We start from the raw sequence: 20,114 nt of genomic DNA on the forward strand, positions 1-20,114 counted from the left end.
AAAAGTATCTTCAAGAACCTAGAAGATCTACACGGTGCTGGTTGCTCTCTCAGGCCTCAAGGCTAACACTAAAGAAAATGAGCAAAAACTGGGGTCCTGACTAGATGACTTGTATAGATGCTAATCACTTACTTAGCTGAAGGATTCACACATTCACTGCAGTCACTTGGCCTGCGTTAAGTTTAACTTTCACTGATAAAGATACCAAAAGTTTTACAAAAATGACTTAAGTCATTCAAACTGACAAACTATGCTGGTTATAATCAAGAAATAATTCTTTCAAACAAGCTAGGAAACCATTACCATTCAGACTAGATGGTAAGCCAGATCCCGAGACTCCAGCGTGTCTCTCAATGAAAGAAATGACCACAGAGCTCAAGGCTAACAGACAGCTGTCCCTCGTACTAGTGCTGGTCGGATGACGTAGCCTCACTTATGGTTTACAAGACAGTCACCTGAGACAGGACCAGGAGTAGCTGGCAAACATAGAACAGTTCAATGCAGCCTAAGTAACTTGTGCGCTCAGTGAATGGCACTTCCTATTTTCAGTCAGAAGATGGGGTTTGTGTTCACCTCTCAGGTCAGAGTCATCCGTGGGCAGTGAAGGGAGAGCCCTGGACCCCTCTGGCTGGGAGAGCTGTGGGTCTCAAGCTGCTCAAACTCACCTTTGTGAAGCCCCATGGTCTTTCTGTATCTCAGATTCCTCTGTACCATGCAAATTTAGCATATTCATTTACAAAACAGGTAAAATGAGAAATACATGATTTGGAAAGTTCAACTTGCTACGCAGAAACACACTGAACTAGGGTTTAAGACGTCCTGTCACTTGCCGTAACCTCAGCATAAACGCAGCATGGTGACAAACAAGGCAGTTTCCTTATACATGAAGTAAGAGTCATCGTCATCTCGTCCAGTCACATAAATGCAAAGTAGTCCTTCCCTCGTAAAATGCCATGGATTTGAAACGTTACACAGATCACTGCCAGAGGAAAGGAAAGGTTGTGTTCAAAAGTCTCTGTTTAGAGCTGAAAAGACACTTTCTAATAAATGGTGGTTAGATTCTAACTTATTTCCTTTTTTAAAATATCTACACAAAAACATAGTAGGAAAACTTTCAATGTTTTATACACACACACACATACATACACACACACACACAGTGTATGAATATGTACATACATATATAACCTGAATCGCCCAAAGATGCTCCCTCCCCCACCCCGCTCCAGGAGTTCTCTTCAGCTCTCCTGACCATCATTCTGCCAGGGCCCACACACGCTGAAGCTGCCTTCCAGAAACCTGAAAGTACAAACAGAAGAGACACGATATACTGCAACACATCTAGAAGCTACTGAAGAGCCGGACGCTGCCTGCGTGGCTGCCTTCCCCTGCAGGGAAGAAGAACCAGGAAACAGAAAGAGGCAGCCAGGAGTACAACACGGGCGGAAAGGTCACCTACCACAGGCTGCCATCACCTTCAGCTAGGCCACAACCGTGTCACTTTAAGAAGTGTCTGAAGATGCTACTAAGTTTCGGGCACATTCAGTTTCTTTGGAAAGAAAGCTGCCTCAAACCTTCCCTAATCTCTGCCTCTGCCTTCTCTCAAAGCAGGCAGAGCAACAGCAGCTGAGGGACACAGCCACTTTTTAAAACTTCCCCTCTCCTACCCCAGGCAGAAAAGAGGAGAACCCTGCACATACTCCTCTCCTCACTTTTTTTTAGTTCTAGCTAGACAGCTGTGAAACATACAAGATATTTTTAAATCTAGTTAAGTACTTGGTTGGGTACCTATATTGAATTGCAGCAGAATACTTAAAATTATCCAATGAGGCAATCATTTGGCTTTGTGATTCCAATTAAAACACTATATTTACGGGGATTTTCCATTACAAAATGCCCAAAAGGCAAGAGATTCATCCGACCAGAGACGCTTTAAAAGTTAAGCACTGAGCAAATTGTTAACTATTAGACAGAGGTTATAAAATGTAATAATATAAAAAAGTAACCCTTCATTAAAAGTATACTTATGTAGCAAATAAACACATCATTTCAGAGCTCATCATTAGTTTTCCTTCTTACACATGTACTGTGCAAGTGTTTAAAATTCGTGGCTAAGTTCCACACCAAATGAAAATAGTATAGAAAATGTTACTGTATGAAATGTTATACAATATCCTGAATATATAAAATTCCCTAATGATACCATTAAAAACACTAAGATCTGTCACTGCCTCCCGCCCCCACCCTCCAAAAAGTCAGGCAAAAGATGAAATTCTCATAAACCAATAATAAGTATATGGAAAAACTTTCAAATTCACTAGAAGTCAAAAAGTAAGTCCATACGTAAGTAACAGTAAGATTTCACCATTTACCTCTCAAACAAGCACATTTTTCCAAACCAGGCAGAATACCCTCAATAATAACAGTATGGATAGAGCAGCTTTCTATGACCCTTTACCAGAACGCTCTGCTAGCAGTTTTTCACAATTAAAGAAAAAGTGATAAAAGTAAAAAATAGTAAGAACATTCATCACACTCTCCATGCCAAACTTTGTGCCAGTATGCCTCAGATCCACGGAAGTCCCACGAATCAGTGGCATTAATACAGCATCTGTTACATTTTACATAGAAAGAAAAGAGTCCAGCAGCCCCATGGGGCCTGGCAGCTGGTGGCCCCACATTCATGGGCTTCGGGCTGGTCAGTGGTGGTAGGGCAAACCAGACTCTCCAGGGTCCACGCTCCTCAGAGACAGAGGGAGTAGGAGTGGGGGGTGCTCAAGAGACACGGGGAGCACCCCTGCGAGACAGGACTGATGCGTCCTCACAAGAGTGAAGAGAAACTGAACCAGCAAGTCTGAAAAGAGATCGGGCTGGGAACCAGCCCTCTGCGAGAGATGTCCCCTCCCACGTGCAACCTACTTGAATGCAGGTGAACGCAGATGAATGGGTCGCTGTGGCCAGAAGAGACGGGAATTTAAAAGGGAGTCTAGGAAAAACGAGTAAACTTCACATCAAATTTTACAAAAGAACCTTTAAAAAAAAAGAAAAGCCAGTTCTCTAGTCACCATGAATTCTGTGACGAGCTCACAAAACTGACCTGTGAGAAAAGACTAGACTAGGAAGTTCAGCAGCCCTGTCCCTGCGGCCTCCCCCGACTCCCGCCCCCCAGACTCCCAGCATACCAGGGACACCTTCCACCTCGGAAGTCCTGGCTCTGCTGCTTTGCCTGAGCAACTCCCACTTTCCCTCCCAACTGCAGTTCAAATGTCACTTCAGGTTTGGCTGGATAATGGAGTACAGACAAAGGAGCAGGTAAGGATACACAGGTAGGCTGGACCAGAGTCCTTCCGCCAGGGTAAGAAATCTGGATTTTGTAAAAAAGCTAAGAGGGCACCAGGGAAGGTATGCCAGGAGTGATATGGCTCTGGCTGTGTTTTCAGTCACAGCGATAAACAAACACTGGGGTGTCTGGATTCAATCTCGCCACTTACTACCCAGCGACTGAGTGACTGGGTAAATAAATCTGTGCCTCCCTTCCCATCTGCAGAATGGGTTAAGCCAGTACTCAAACCTCAAGACTATTATGAAAATCAAAGATTTAATGTTTAAATTGGTACCTGGCACATGGGACCTTCCGGGATTCTACACGCCCCCTTAACAAACAATCTATCCTCTAATTCATTCATTCAACAAACATTTACCACGCCCCCACTATGCTCTACACCTTAGCTGTCCGGTACGGTAGCCACTAGTCACAGGTGGCCACTCAGTGCTTGAAATGCAACTATCTGGAACTGAGATAAGCTGCAAATGCAAAGCACATGCAAGATTTCAAGGAATTACTACAAAAAACAGAATGTAGGATATATCAATAAATTTTTAATTTTAAAATAACATATTTTAGATATAGTGGGTAAAATAAGATACCAAAATTAATGTTTCTTTTTTTCTATTTTTTAAACTGTGACTCCTAAAAGCTTAAATTACATAGGTGGCTTATGTTATAATCTACTGGACAGTGCTGTGCTAGAAAAAGTTCTTAGCGTTAAAGACACAAGAGAAGATGAAGGGCAAAGACTCTGGCCTCCTGGAGTTTGTATTTTATTGCTGGTTGGGAGAGGACACGATCCCTCACAAAATAAGTAAGTGAATTCAGTAATGTCAGAAAATGATCAGTGTTCTGAAGAAAATAAAACAAGGAAAAGAGAAATTGGGAGTGGAGGGGAGCTGTGTCTTCCACTTCACCTCCCGTCCCTCACAACAGAGAGTACAGCCAGGTCTCCTGTCAAGCACGAGCTCAGACAGACTGGCAGTGGCCGTCCGGAGCACGTGCTGTTGTTACACTCACACACCCCCAGGCTAACCTGAGCGGGTCAGAAAGCCCGGCGCTCTGCCTGCCTGGGCGGGAGCACAGAGAGGAACACCGTGTGCGCCCGGTTCTATGAACTGCATCCCCTATCCATCCACTCGAGCCAGAAACTCTCTCTCACCCCCACCTCCCTCTACACACAAACTACATTCTGAGACTCTGGCCTCAGGAATGTCTCACAAATCCAACTGTTAATTTCTTTACTCTGTCAGGCTCTAATTCAGAAGAAAGTGAAAGTGACGAAGGGGTGATTCTATAGCACCCGAGCCTTACCCAGTCTCTGTGCCCTCTCCCCACTGCTGCCAGTCTGCTTCCTTAATCACAGGTTCAAGATCAGCATCACTTTAAGAGATCCAGAGCTTCCAGGTTTACATGTCACCTCGTCTCATTGCCCGCCAGGTCTCTCCGTCCCGTGCCCCCATACATGGCCTCCCTCTGAGCTGCACTGACAGTGCCCAGGCAGAAGTGTTCCCCATCTAGAATGTGGTCCCTTTTCTCCTCTTTTCTGCTCCTAGAAATCTTGGATTCAAACTTTAAAACCCAGATCTAATGTCATCTTCTCTAAGAAACCTTCCCAGAATCTTGCAGTGAGCTGCTCCCTGCTCCATTTCTTTCCTACTATTCTGCTGTTAACACAGCAAACATGTTCTATGCTAAAGTAATCAGCACATCCTCACAATTAGAACACTTGAGGGAAGGACTGGTCGTATTTGTTTATATATTCTCATGAATACAACAATGCAAAGGTTTAAAATAGACAATAAATAAGTGGGTGAGCGAAGCAGAGACCCCTGCCCACAACCCTCTCATCCAGATGAGGGGCTCCTCAGGAGCTGCTGGGCCCCCCACAACTGTTCGAGAAGGAATTCTCTGCTCTGAAGGGCGAGACAGCCAGCATGCCTCTCTCACTCTTCTCTTTCATGACAGCACATAAAGGCATTCAATAAATATTTTATTCAATGAGTTGCAGATTAACAAGTATTATCAGACATCAAGTTCCCCATCTCAGTTTATAGAGGGGACACCTGCGACCTAGAGAAGTTTAATGTTTTGTCCCAAAAGGTCAGTGGCAAAATCAAGACTGGGACAGTCTCCTATCTTACACCCAACATGGCACATTTTCTTCTGATGAAAAGGTCCTGAGTAGGCGTTTGTCACTTTTTGGTCACTCAGTATCTGGACACCCATCACGGTTTGTGGCAATCACAGATGACAGAAAAAGCCATGTCTCCTACTATAAAAGCCAAACAGTAACAAAACTTCTCTCATCCTCACTCCCTTCTAGCAACCCAAGTTTGAACGGTCAAACGTTCCTGCGCAGCCTGAGAACTGGAGGCGCAGCTCCTGCAAGGTGCACGGGCAGTGTGAGCGTGCTCCCCGCAGGGAAGGGAAGGCGAAGCTCACACAGCAGCTGACTGCAAAGAGCCAGGAGCGGCGAGACCGGGCCTGTGGCCTGACCTGGCTGTGTCCTCTGCTGCTGCCTGCCACGTTGCCTCCTACTTAGTTCTCTAGCACAGTCTCCAGCTTTCCAATCAATTCTGCAGGCTAACTGATTCATTTTCTGCCTAAATTAGCCAAGGATGAGTTTGTTGTCTGCATCCAAGAACCCTGACTGTCGCACATAAATGAACAACAAGGGACAATCACTCAAAAAAGGGGGACGAGAAAAGGAACAACGAAAGAAAATGTTACACAGAATAAACCAAGGCCCTGCTGGTGTTTACGGTGGCCGTACATGCCACATGGACAAGACTGCTAACCGACAACCAAAGGCATTTTTTCCCCCTGACTGAGGCAACTAGTCATTTCCCAGCTTCCCCTGCAGCTAGCATGTCCCTGTGACTCAGCTCTGGCCTGTGGAACGTCAACAGAAGTGACGTATATACTACCAGGCCTGACCCACAAACCTCCACGCTCTTCCCCAATCCAATGACTGAATGCCAAAACCCAGGGCCACCTTTGGACATCATATGTGAGATAGGAAAAATATCCAGTTTGGTCCCTGAGTGACTGTATGGAGCAAAACAGTTATTGTCAGTCACTGGGCTATTACATACACAAGAAATAAATTTCTAATTTAAATCAATGAAATGTTGCATGCCTGTTATATCAGTTAGCCTAGCACAATGAAAACAGGGAGTAATATCTGCCTAGGGAAGTTAGCAAATACTTCACTGAAAACAGTGATCAGATGTATGTTACTTGCCATTAGTAAAGATCTGGACTAATACAAAGCTACCATCCAAAAGTTAAGAAATGTGTTTTTGATTTTGAAAGGACTTTTTCTTGGTGATTAGGTACAAAAGTAGAGGGTGGGAGGGAGTAAATTAACGTGACTCTTTAAATCAGATGACATAATCCCTGTTTTATATGCATTTCCTTCCTTTGTTCAACATTTGGATTCAAAGGAACTCAGTATATAAATTTTTTTCCAGGGTAAATCATGAATTATATACTACAAGCATGTTAAACCTTCCTATCTTCCTATAAATTTTCATTATGAAAACAAGTTGTATCATACAAGGTGCTACCTACTCAATAGCTCACTTGGAGGGCTCTTTTTTACAGATGACATCCCATCCTCTAAAGATCTGGATTCATTTAGGCCTGAAATGGGGACCAGACATCAATATTTTTCAAAGATTTACCAGGTGATCAGATTACGGGGTGCCTCCACTAGAAGAATTCTGATGAAAATTTGTAAGATTTTAAATAATGATGATATAGTACAAAAGTGCTTTAATATTTGCCATGAAAGCCTAATTTTAAAAATCTACAATGGCAACTCATAACTGATGGGAAAACTTACACTTAAAATTCTTTCCAAAATATTTTATGTTAGTATTATATGTAATGAACACTCAACTGTACAACCCCTAATTCTCTGCATTTTGAGGAACCAAGTCAACTAACAGGTCACAACGTGAAAGAAAATAATCAGAAAACATTTTTTTAAAACTCTTGGATAGAAGGAAATATTTAGACAGAGGGAAAACTCCATGTCTTAACAGCTCTTAATGAATATTTCTGAAGAGTGGGACTCTAAGGAAACAGGAGCAACTCTCATTATCTAATCTGTATACACTTTTATAAGATCATCACTTTTATTAGATCACATTTTAAAAATCACCATGAACAATTCACACTACTATAAAATACTAACAACAAACGCTCTTCTGAAAGCAGAACAGGCTCCCCATCTCGAAGCAAAACTTCCTTAGTCACCTCCACCTGAGTTACCATGGTGACCCACACCTAGTGGGTGGAAACTATCCTCTTTGCACCAAAGTTCCAGCTGTCTGTCATCTCTGGTGGTTTCTGAAATCAAGCTTTATTTTCTAGCTCTGAGGCTGAACCGCTATCTTCGAGTACAATGGCTGGCAAAATCTTGAGCAAGAGGTCAGCCAATTTTTTCTTAAAGCCAGAGTGTGAATATTTTAGGCTTTATTGAGGATACACTGTTGTAATTAATCAACTCTGTCCTTACAGCATAAAAGCTGCCACAGACAATACATAAGCCAATGAGTGTGACTGTGTATTTATTAAAAAGAAGCAACAGGCTGGATTTGGGTCTTGAGGCTTCAGAGGCAGCAAAGTTATTGTGAGGCACTGAAATTATATATATACACACACATGCTTATATACCTATATATTACCTATCTACATCATATAAAATATTGTATGTTTATGTTTATTTATACAGTACCTGTGTTTGTGTTATTATCTCTTTACCCCAACTATAATACAAAGCCCTTAAGGATGCTGCTTCATTCACTGACAAATCTTCAGTGAGTGGGCACACAATGGCACTCAAAAACCATAACTGCCTGGCTCAACTAACTCACCTCCTGAGACCCAAACACAGATTAATAGGAAGGAGGGGGATACAAAAGAACCAATTTTCTCCTACCAGGAGTAGAGAGATTATTAAACATAAACCTAGGTTTCTATAGTCAAATGGCAAGCGCCCTCTCCTCCCTTGCCAAGACATCACTGTGACTGACGAGGACGACGAGCGCTAACAACGAGGGACAGTCACAGGACTAATAGCAACCAGAGGAGCAGTGACTTTTATCAAGAACTGCAGGCAGCAGAGTTGCCAAGGAGGGCACCACAGGAGAGCTCCTTCCGCCAGTCCTGGACGTGGTGCTCCATCAGCAAGAAGGGAGAGCACCAGCCAGGGCTTCCTGGGGGTGGCATCCCCAAGCCTGGGACTCATGGCAGGCGACGGGTACACTGTCAAGTCTAGCTTCAGCTCAACTAACTCACAGTGTGACGACCCTGGCCTTTCTCAAGGCTAAGATGCCTTTCCAGTAAAGTAGGGACGATAAATCATTCCAACACCTACGAGAGGTTCATGCGAGCAAACACACGTGAGCACATTTCATAAACTCTAAAACACCACACATATTCAAAGATAAAAGATGTGAAAGTTGCCTTCACGCTATGAATTCTCAAACGTCAGGATACTAATACTTTAATAGCTGGAAAACAGTACCAACTTTCCTATTAACTACTTTATTGAATAGGAAAATAATGCCAATTAATATGTTTTTTTAAAGCCCCCCATGGACCTGAAGGCTATTTTCATTTCGAATTTTTGAAAAATGCAACTTGCCAGGTTTGTTTCCTGAGTTGTACTTGCTGCAGTGAGTACTTAATAGTAATGCATTTAGTTGAACGTGTCTTACAAAAACAGTTAATATGCCCAAGTTTTCAGATACATATAATACTCAGGAGGTAGTTAAAGTAAGTGCAGTAAAATCAATTTTATGCAAAATGAGTGAACTGAGAAGCCTGGTGTTCAGGAAAACTTTCTCAAACTTTCAGTTATAAAACGTTCATCCACATTAACTATCAAGAAACATGGACGATACGTATCGACACTAGCAACAGCTGTCCTGCATGGCACTACGTGCTTTTCTTAATGCTGAAGACATTTCTGGTAGTAAAACCTACTCGCTGTTTTAAAAGCAAGAAAGCCCTTCCCCTAAACAATCGACAAGAGCAGAGTGCTAAGCTCCCCCCGTCCCCGGTCCCCCGACCAGCCTTCTGCACAGAGCTTCCTGGGCTTTCACATGGACACCCGTCACTTCTCTCCTCCAACTGGGGAGAAATGGTAAGTTGTTTTGGATATAAGAATAGGTTTGCAAGATCTTATGCACGACTGTGGTTGGCACTATCAACTGGACGATTCCACAGACACACGTGTTCATTTGAAACAAGTCAAATGAAACTGAAGTAAAGCACTCCCTTGGAGAGACCATCCTTGGCCTTTCTGGAGAAGACTGCACCCGCCTCCCACATCATCTGTTTGTTTAGATGTTTACTGTATATCTCCGGCCATTAGAATCCAAGCTCCATGAAACCAAGGGCTTTGTCCACTAGTATACACCTAACACCGAGAGGAAATGTTCAGCACGACAAATGCTTAATAAATGCGTGTTGCTTTTCTCACCATTTTCTTAAACTACCTGACATCCAGCAGAATATCCCCTAGTTACTAAATGATCATAAAAAGTTCCATTATTCTCGGGTAGGCATTCTGCAAGTTGTAATAATTTAACAGAATTGCTTTGGTTCCACTGTATTTATTTTTACTCCTACCTTCAAGACAAGTGAGGCTGATGTTCTTATAACTGTATAATATTATTACAGTTTCCTTAGGAGTGTTAAATAATTGAGTGCATTTAGGGAAAAATCATTAGAGACAGCATAGAGTAGTGCTAAAAGCACAGACCCTTGAACCACAATGTCCAGGTTTGAATTCCAGCTCCACCACTTACCAGCTGCATCCCTGGGCACCTTTCTTAACTTTCTGTGCCCTAGCTTCCTCACTAGTAAGAGAGAAATGAGCGTCATATTATCACCTCCCAGTTCTCTAGCCCTTTCACTCTTCCTTCAAACATTTTCAGAACAGCACCGGCCCAGAAAAGCTCTGCTGTCGACCACTGTCAGCCCCCCTCGAGGGGGCTGCTCAAGCTCTCTCTCCTTTCGTGGTAGAGCAAGACCAACATCTATCAATTCACTATTCATTCTGGCATTTTCTACTTCGAGGTTCTACTTCTTTATCCAAAAGCAAACTAACTTGCCCGCCCCCCACCTCAAAGGATGCCTTTCCTGACCTGCCATCTCCACCAGCAACACTCTCCCACTCGTCCAGGCTTAACACCACGCTTCTCTAATGCTCCTTCACCCTCCACCTTGCATGACTCATTCTCTAAGTTCTGCCTAGGGTTCCTTAAAAAATTCCTTCATGCCCATCTTCTCTGTTCTTTTACCTCTTAACTGTTCATAGACAGTAAGTTCCATGAGAACAGAGGCAGATTCTGTAATTTTCACAGGTTTATCTATTCCTAGTACATAGTAAAGGGTTCTGTATCTAGTAGGCTCAGTATTGGTTTAATATAAACTAATGCACACCAGGCTCACTACAATCACTTCCATGACTCCAGACTCCAATCCTTCCTTAAGTTATAAATCATTTGTAAAATGTCTCATACCTACAACTTGTTTGCTCTGACACACTCGTTAATATATTCAATTCAAGTAACCACTAGTTATAAAGCATTACAGGTGGTTTTGGGGAGGGAAGAAAGAACTGGGGCATGATTCCAAAAATGAGTCCTCTCCATGTCTTCAAAAATGTTGCAAGAATGTTTAAGAAACAGCCACATAAATATTTACATTAAAAGGTAAATAGACATTAATTCTGATTAGTAGGTGGTTTTTAATTAAGACAATACAAGCAAAGGAAAGGAAAAGGGGGCATTCCAAGATATAGGAAGAACATGAGTAAGAAGCATCAAAGTGGTATGTTCAGGAAACACCACTGGAGGAGGGGACAGGTAAAGGGTTAACTGAGTCCACAAAAAATTCATGTTAAAGTCTAACCTCAAGCACCACAGAATATGACTTTATTTGGAACTGCCCTTATTTGAAAATAGGGTCATTGTGATGTAATGAGTTAAGATAAGGTCATTAGGGTGGGCCCTAATCCAGTATGGCTGATGTCCTTGTAAAAAGAGGAAATCTGGACAGAGACACGCACACAGGGAGAACACCATGGAAGATGAAGACAGAGATCAGGGCGATTGCAGCAGAGGTCAAGGCAGGCCAAAGATTACCAGCAAACTACCAGAAGCTAGGCAACATACACACCAATCAGCCTGGGGAGCAGTAAGATTTAGAGAGCATTAAACAAACTACATTGGGTAGTATCTTCTCAGTAGTGAGGAACAGTAAGAGCCAACACAGAAACAGACTCATAGACATAGAATACAAACTTGTGGTTGCCAAGGGGGCGGCGGGTGGGAAGGGACAGACGGGATTTCAAAATTGTAGAGTAGATAAACAAGATTATACTGTATAGCACAGGGAAATATACACAAAATCTCATGGTAGCTCACAGAGAAAGGAACATGACAATGAATATATATATGTTCATGTATAACTGAAAAATTGTGCTGAACACTGGAATTTGACACATTGTAAAATGATTATAAATCAATAAAAAATGTTTAAGAAAAAATTAACAAGAGTCAACACTGTGCTGATCTCACATAAAAAATCTTAAGTATAACTCCAAAGATCAAATTATTTCCAAGTAACCTAAAGGTCCCAGAAAAGGGTCTAGAAAATGTATAGAAATGTAAAACTACACAGCATTCAACAAGGTAAAAATTCACTAATGTCTGGCACACAATCAAAATTACTACACATGCAGAAACTGGAAAACACAACCTATAATGAGAAAAAAATCAATCAATGGAAATTGATCCAGTCTTGACAAAGCTGTTACAGTTAGCAGGCAAGGACATTAAAAGAGTTATTATTATAACTATATTCCATACATCCAAATAGGTAAGGAGGGTTGTGCAAAATTTTTTAAGAGACACAAAAATTGAACTTGTACAAATGGAAACTACAAAGTATAAGATTAAAAATACATTAGATAGTGCAGAAAAACAGATGAGTGTACTTGAAGACAGCAATAAATTCCAACTGACTATTCAACACTTGAAACTGGCTGTCAAAACAGAAAAAATAAAAACATAAGAAGAGAGAGAGGTTAAATATAAAATTAATAGACATTCACTGAGTTCTGGGACAATCTTAAATAATGTAATACACACGTAACTAAAGTTCCTAATAGACAGGAGAGGGTGAACAGAAACAATTTTGAAAAAAGTCAGAAATTTTCCAAATTTGATAAAAACTATAAACCTACAGATACAAAAGTTCAACATGCTTTTAATGATAAAAAAAAAAATCTTAAAAAACAGTCAGAACAAAAAAGGACATTATATATTAAAGGAACAAAGATAAGGATTAAGTAAGATTTCTTGAAAGAAAAATGCAAATCAGTAGACAATGGAGCAACATCTTAAATTGTTGAAAGAAAAAAGTGTCACTAGAATTTCTTGCCCAATGAAAATATGTCAGAAATGAAATAAAATACAAACATTTTCAGGTATACGAAAGGTGAGAAAATGTGTCACTAGCAAACCTACACTATTAAAAAATGTAAAAGGAAGTACTGGGGATGAAGGAAAATGAGACCAGATGGAAATAAGACCTATACAAGCAAATAAAGAACAGCAGAAAAGGTAAATGCACACGGGTGAACGTGCCATAGTGTTTCTAATTAGTTAAGTTTCATTAAAAGATTATTAACTGCTTAAACAAAAATAAGGTAGTGTGGGGTTTCTAACATACATAAAAGTAAACCTTTGAAAAAGCAGTAAAAAGACCAGTAAAAGATAAATGAAAGTGTATTACAGTGAGGTCAATATGCTGAATGTGAGGTAATTTAGTAGTAGTATTTGAAAGTAGACTGTTACCAGATAAAAAGTAACCACTAAATTAACAGAGTTAAAATGAGTAAGTCAACAAGGAAGAAAAATTAAATCATAAAAAATATTCATTTAATCCAAAAAGACAGAAAAAAAGAGGAAAGGGGGAATAAAGAACAGAGAGGACAAAGAGAAAATAAATAGGAGTTTGATTGAAACAAGCTTATCAATAATCACATTAAAAGCAAATACCCCAATTGAGAGGCAGAGATTTTCAGACTTGGGGGGGTGGGGCAGAGCAAGACTCAACTATATACTGCCTATAAAAGACACATTTCAAATACAGACATTAATACATTAAAAATAAAAGGTTGAAAAAAGATGTATCATGTTAACACTAATCAAAATTAAATGGAATGGCTATATTAATATGAAACAAAGTATTCTGCAACTCAAGGAATATATGTGACTAGGAATGAAGGTCATTTTATAATGATAAGAGCATCAAATCAAGAGGATATATTCATCCTGAATAGGTATGCACCTATTAAAAGAGTTTTAAAATACCTGGAGCAAAAGAAATTATAAATTGCAAGAATAAACAATTATATTAAGAAATTTCATATCCTTATCTCAATAATTGATAGCACAAGCAGACAGAAAATCAGTAAGGATATAGGAACAATACTATCCATGAACTTAACTGACATTTAGATGACACTCCACCACAGAAGAGCTGAACAGTCTTTTCTAGCAACACAGCACATTTACCAAGATAGACCACATTATGGGTCATAAAACCAATCTCAATAAATTAAAGGGAATCAAGTCATACAAAATATGTTCTCTGATGACAATAAAATTAAACTCGAAAGCAATATAGATATATGGAAAAAGTCCCCAAATGCTTAGAAACTTAATGACATACTTCTAAATTCCTGTGCCTCAAAGAAGATATCAAAGAACAAATTAAAAGTATTCTGAACTGAAAGAAAATGAAATACATTATATTGATATTTGGGAGATACAGTGAAAGCAATACTTAGGTAGAAAATTATAGCACTAAACACCTCTATTAAAAAAGAAAGTTCTGAAATCAGTGACTTCTGTTTTCTACCTTAATAAACTAGGGAAAACAAAAGCAAATGAAATCATAAGTCAACAGAATAAAGAAAATAACTAGCATCCAGAGTAGAAATGAACAAAATAGAAAAGAGAAAACTCAATGAAAGAAACCCCAGTATCTTCATAAACATAAGATGCAAAAATTCTAAACAAAACTGTAGTAAACGGAATCTAACAATCTTTTAAAAAAGGGCAGTGTACCCAAATGCAGTATCAGTTTAATATTCAGAAATCAACATTATTCATCAAATTAACTAAACAAAAACCCAATCATACGATAATCGAAATTTTAAAACTATTCTTGATCAAAAAAGGAAAAGACTTTCAGCAAACTAGAAATAGAAGTCATTTTCCTCAGTCTGATATAGGACACTGACAGGAACTCCACAGCTAATATCATACTTAGTGGTGATGCAACATTTCCCTCTCTAAAATAAAGGAAAAGACAAGGATGTTCTTTTCACCACCTCTATTCAACACTGTGTTCTATATGTATTCTACATTCCGTGGAGTAGCCAGTGCAGTAATGCAAGAAAAGATATACAAGGTAAGCAAACTGGAAAAGAAGCAAAGCTGTCTCTCATCATAGACAACAGGATCATCCCTGCAGGAAATCTGATGGAATCCACAAAAAGCTATGAGACTCACCAAGGGTTTTAAGCAAGGTTGCAGAATACAAGCTCAATACAAGAAAATCAGTTGTAGTTTACATACTAGCAACCACAGTCAGAAACTGAAGCTTAAAAACCATTTTCAAAGGTTTCAAATGAATGAAATACTTTTATAAATCTGACAAAAGATGTGCAAGACTTATATACTTAAAATTAAAAAGTTAGAAAAATCAAAAATCTAAATAGAGGGAAAGCTACACAATAAGCATGAGTCTGAAGAATCAATATTGTTAAGATGTCAATTCTTCCTATGAAATTATCTATAAATTCAACACGATCCCAATCCACAGCCTAGTAGGTTTCTTTGTAGAAATTGACAAAATGACTTGCCAATTCACATGGAAACACAAAGGACCTGGAAAAGTCTTAACAATTTTGAAAAAGAAGAAGATTGTAGGACTAATACTACCACTACCAGATTTCAATACTTATTACAAGGCTGGTTGTAGTAAGAACAATATGGTATTGGCATCAAGACAAATAGATTAATGGAACAGAACAGAAAGTCCAGAAACAGACCCACACACATATGGAAGACTGATTTTCAACACAAATTTTAAAAAGTAATTCAGTGGAGAAAGCATAGTCCTTTCTTCAAATAGCCCACCTGCAACCAAAAAAAAAAAAAATTGATCTTTTAGCTATGCCTTGCAGCACCATTTACAAATATTAACTCCAAATGGATCACAGACTTAAATGTAAAACCCAAAACTATAAAATCTGGAGGAGGTGGGGAACACAGGAAACCTTTTAGACCTTGGGGACAATTAGGCAAACGTTTTTCAAAAGCAGGATCCACAGAGGAACAAATCAATGAATTAGACTTCATAAAAATTAAAAACATCTGTTTTTTAAAGACACTATTAAGAGAATGAAAAGAAAAGCCATAGACTACGATAAATCTTTGCAAATCATACATCTGCTAAAGGACTTCTATCCAAGATAGATAAGGAATTCTCAAAACTAAATAATAAAGAGAAGAAAAAAAAGTGGACAAAGATTTGAACAAACACTTCACCAAAGATGACACACAGAGGACAAACAAGCATTCCTAAGGCCAAGTGAAATACCACTTCCACCAAAAAACTGCAAACTGAAAAAGGATCACTCCCTCTTCTGAATTTCCACCTCTCTTGTAGCATGGACACTCCGTCACTTCACATACTGTGGTGATACGGTTATATAAAGACATATCTCATCGAAGTCCATTAAATTATAAATTCCTTGAGTGCAGGAGTCTATGTCCCTTTATTACGTGGATGAATAAAAGCATTTCTGTACATGTTTTACTTATTTATTTTTCTCCCAGTTTTACTGAGATGTAATTGGCAGCACTAAAATAAAAGACCTAACAATTAAAGGGGTAAATGTCTTAGAAAACTTGATATAGACATCTAAAATTCACAAGAATTATTTTTGGTGCCATCCTGAATTTCAATGCTTCAGGGCCAAGAGGGAGGGAAGAAAGTAAGTTTAAAACTCCTATGCTTTAACCAACAGACACAGAAGGTGAAGAGAACTGGTTGCCACAAAACCAAGTGAAGAAAAGCCAAAGAAAATTTGAGCTAGAACAATAGAACAGCAGTTCTTATTTTAAGGGAATGACACCAGCTGGCTAGAAGCTCAATGAAACATCTAACACACTGGAGCCTTAATCACTGCGACCACCTATACTGGATAAGTGAATAATACCATAATGTTACTTTTGTTCAACTGTTATCTTTTCTACACACTAAAATGTTCTTCCTTCCTATTACTCTCCAACTATTCTAATTAAGTCATATTTAAAACCTTGACAAAGTTCTATGGGTTTCCTCATTAAGCCTTTCCCAGACTGCCTAACCCATTTCTCATGTACCTATCCTCAAAAAGCCTTTCTTTTTTCCTGTACTCCTCCAAATAAATCCTCATGGCACTTTCTGCATGGCTGTCTTGTATTTTTATCTAACTTTGCATGGGTTTCTTCACCTTTTAGGTTCCTTGAACAAAGCACTGAGTTTTGAATTTTCTACAGAATCTCCTCAACAAAGACATAATGTAAACCAAAGATAATATAGAACAGTTAAAACATCTGACTTAAATTAGAAAGATAATAACAGCAAGAGGTGGTAAATAACAATTTGATCTTCTAACTGAACAGAAGAACATGAACAGGGGAGGGGGTTCAAGTTACGCTCCTATCTGCCAGATCCCAGGAGCAGTACAAGATAAATTCTACCCAAAAGCTTGCACTAATTTATTAAAAACAAACATGTACCTTTATAAAAGGTCAAAATCATAAAAATATCAAATATGCTACTTACTGCAATGGTACTATTTCTGATCTGGAAAAAAAAATGACCAATTTTACTGAAAAGAGTTTTAGAAAACCTGTGCATAGTGCTGCTCCATGAGTTATATTTTAGAGACAAAGTTAAAACATTTCCCTTTTTGTTATAAGGTACTTAATCAGATAAAGATTTTATACAATTTAACCTTTATAATTTAATACACATATTTTGGTTACAGGTATTTAACAAAGCAATTAAATCTCTATTTCCACTTCTGTTCTAAAATCCGCCTGCCCGCAGTGAGTGGGAACTGCTGCAGATCATTAAACACTCATTTATCAATGTCTCTCACCAGGCAACACAATGCAGCAGAACAGCACACAGAAACCATCCTGAACCCCAGCAACAGCAGCTAATTAGCATAGCCTACCACTAAACCGACACCACATGATTGGAACTGTTAGTCGGAAGGCTAGCCAATCAAACTAGGTTATGCAAATAGCCTATTTTAGTTGCCAGGGCAGAGCTACTTCCAATTGTCCAATAGGAAAACAAGCAATAAACAAGAAATGAAATTGAGCTTTGTCACATTTTCAAGTTGCTGTTAACACTTTCAGGTTTAGAGCAAAATTAACAGCAACTGTAAAGGATTAGAACAATATTCCACTTTCCAGGGCAAGCAATCCAATGGAAATATACATAGAATACAGCTAATGTAGTGTATTTTTTGTAATTTTAACTTTTTACTATATGGCTATGAGTTTTTCTAACAGAAGCTGCCATCAACATTTCAACTTTTTCCCCAACCTACTCAAAAGCAAGCACTATGTAAATGTTTTTCTATACATTCAAATAGATTTTCAAATGTTACATTTTAGAGAAATCCTAAAAAGTATTTTTATTCTATTACGGAAAGACTAAACAAAAGGTGGGCATAATATCAGAATGCATGGTTCACTGGAAGTCTCAAACAAGCTTTATCAGACTGAAGAGAAGTAACATTCTGTTTCTGGTTATGACACATTAATATATAATTTCAAAAATAACTTTAAAATCATAAAACCCAAATTAATTATTAACCTAGAGAGCTTAGAATATGTAAACTGAGACCAAGAAAACAATACCATATCTTGCAACCAAGATCAAGATATGAGCATAATATAAATATATTATATTCATATGTAAAATTTCTAATAATGAATAAAACATTTAAAAAATTTTCTACTCTGTCAGTACATACTAACAGCTACAAATACAGTCTTAAAGACCATCAGTGTTCTGACAATTCTTAGGGGCTGAGAGAATTTCTTTAATCTCACATATTCAGAGAAATGCTTTGAAACATGTCAAGGAGATACAGTTTCCATTTGTGCCTTATAATTGTATCTTTATAAAAGATACAATTTTATTTTAAAATAGATCAACTTGTCCCACCTATCCTAGCAATTATCTCCTTCTAAATGGAGTACAGATCCATCGCACACCAAGAAGTCAGTGATTTTCAAATATATTTTCTCATAGAATGTCTGTAAATGTCTCCAGAAAGACTTCCAGCATTTGTAAAAAAATACTGAATTAAGACAAAGAGCAGATTTCAAGCATCAAATTCAAAGAAAACATGTTCACCCTATCTCTATCACTGCAAATTATCTCCCCCCTTACGAAAACTGAAGCCACTTTTCCCACCTCTCTAAGCACCCACCACACATACTTGTCTCCTAATTTCTTCTCATGTTCTCTCTTACTTAGAGGTTCTGGATGAAAATCATTTTTAAAAGTCCAATAAAACCAAACCAGAGTCATCTTCTTAGAGGGAAGAACTTTAAAGCTGGAAGAAATCTGAAAAACCATCTAACAGTAACCCCCTGTTCTATAAACAAAAAAACTAAACTTTAAGAAAAATAGTGCATAAGACCTTACAGCTGAAAATCAAAGTCCTCCCAAATAATCTTCTAACAGTATCCACGAATAGTCTTTATCAGTCAAGTGCCAGTAAGTTTCTTGGTTTGTTGTTCATATTAAAATATATTTAAATAAATATTTTTTAAAGATTAGCTCAGAATCATTCTCCACACCATCATATGACTACAGCATCTAAAAATCAAGGCTTGCTTAAGAAAGGGTTGAAAAATCACTCTAACCCCATGCATCTAATCCATTCTATGAAAGACTCAATTCTGGTTTACTCCAAACTTTAGATATCCTTTGGTGTGTTTTTGAACTACTCAGAATCCTTATAAGCCTCATTTAATTCCTAAGGACAAAGGCAAAAAGAGAAATAAAAGGGAAAGACTTTTAAGCCAATTTCATTCATACTCTTGCCCATAAATCTTTAATATCTTGGTCATTTCTCCCAGGTTCAAGCCTCTCTTATTTTCTCCACACTGATAAAGGTTTCCTAATCCAGCCTTGTCTTCCAGTCTATAGCAGTTAAAAAGGTATCTTCCATGTAAACAAAGACTGCTTCCTGGTCCACCTCAAATATTCTTCATACGACAAAATTTTCCCATCCTTGAAGAAGAAAAAAAAATTAAAACCTTGGCACTCTTATCTTCCTTCGGGGCCCAGAGACACAAGGAAACATCATCTGTTAGTGACAGATGCTCTGGGATAAAACATCATGAATTTAAATGTTGTTTAGTTTATCATCAGTTCTTTTAAAAGCTACTTAAATTGCAGAGTTTTAGGAAAGTATCAATGAGTACTACTTTTAGAATCAGAAATTAAACATTTAAAATGTTTAAAAATAGTTAACCCACTAAATTAGAATCTTCATTACATAAAATATATATTTTAGAGTTCCTAGTATAGAAAATATTAAGTTTTCTAAGTATACAATTAATCATTAACTTTTTAAAAATCCAGTGTTTCAGTTGCATTTTTC

At 38.4% G+C, this 20,114-nt stretch overlaps 1 protein-coding gene across 1 annotated transcript in view; it reads right to left on the reverse strand.

The window, feature by feature from the left end:
* The window catches only part of DYRK1A (dual specificity tyrosine phosphorylation regulated kinase 1A), a 128,658-nt gene that overhangs the window by 48,828 nt on the left and 59,716 nt on the right, over window positions 1-20,114 (reverse strand).

Source organism: Camelus ferus, chromosome 1, assembly GCF_009834535.1.
Source record: "Camelus ferus isolate YT-003-E chromosome 1, BCGSAC_Cfer_1.0, whole genome shotgun sequence".
In the NCBI taxonomy this organism is placed as follows: domain Eukaryota; kingdom Metazoa; phylum Chordata; class Mammalia; order Artiodactyla; family Camelidae; genus Camelus; species Camelus ferus.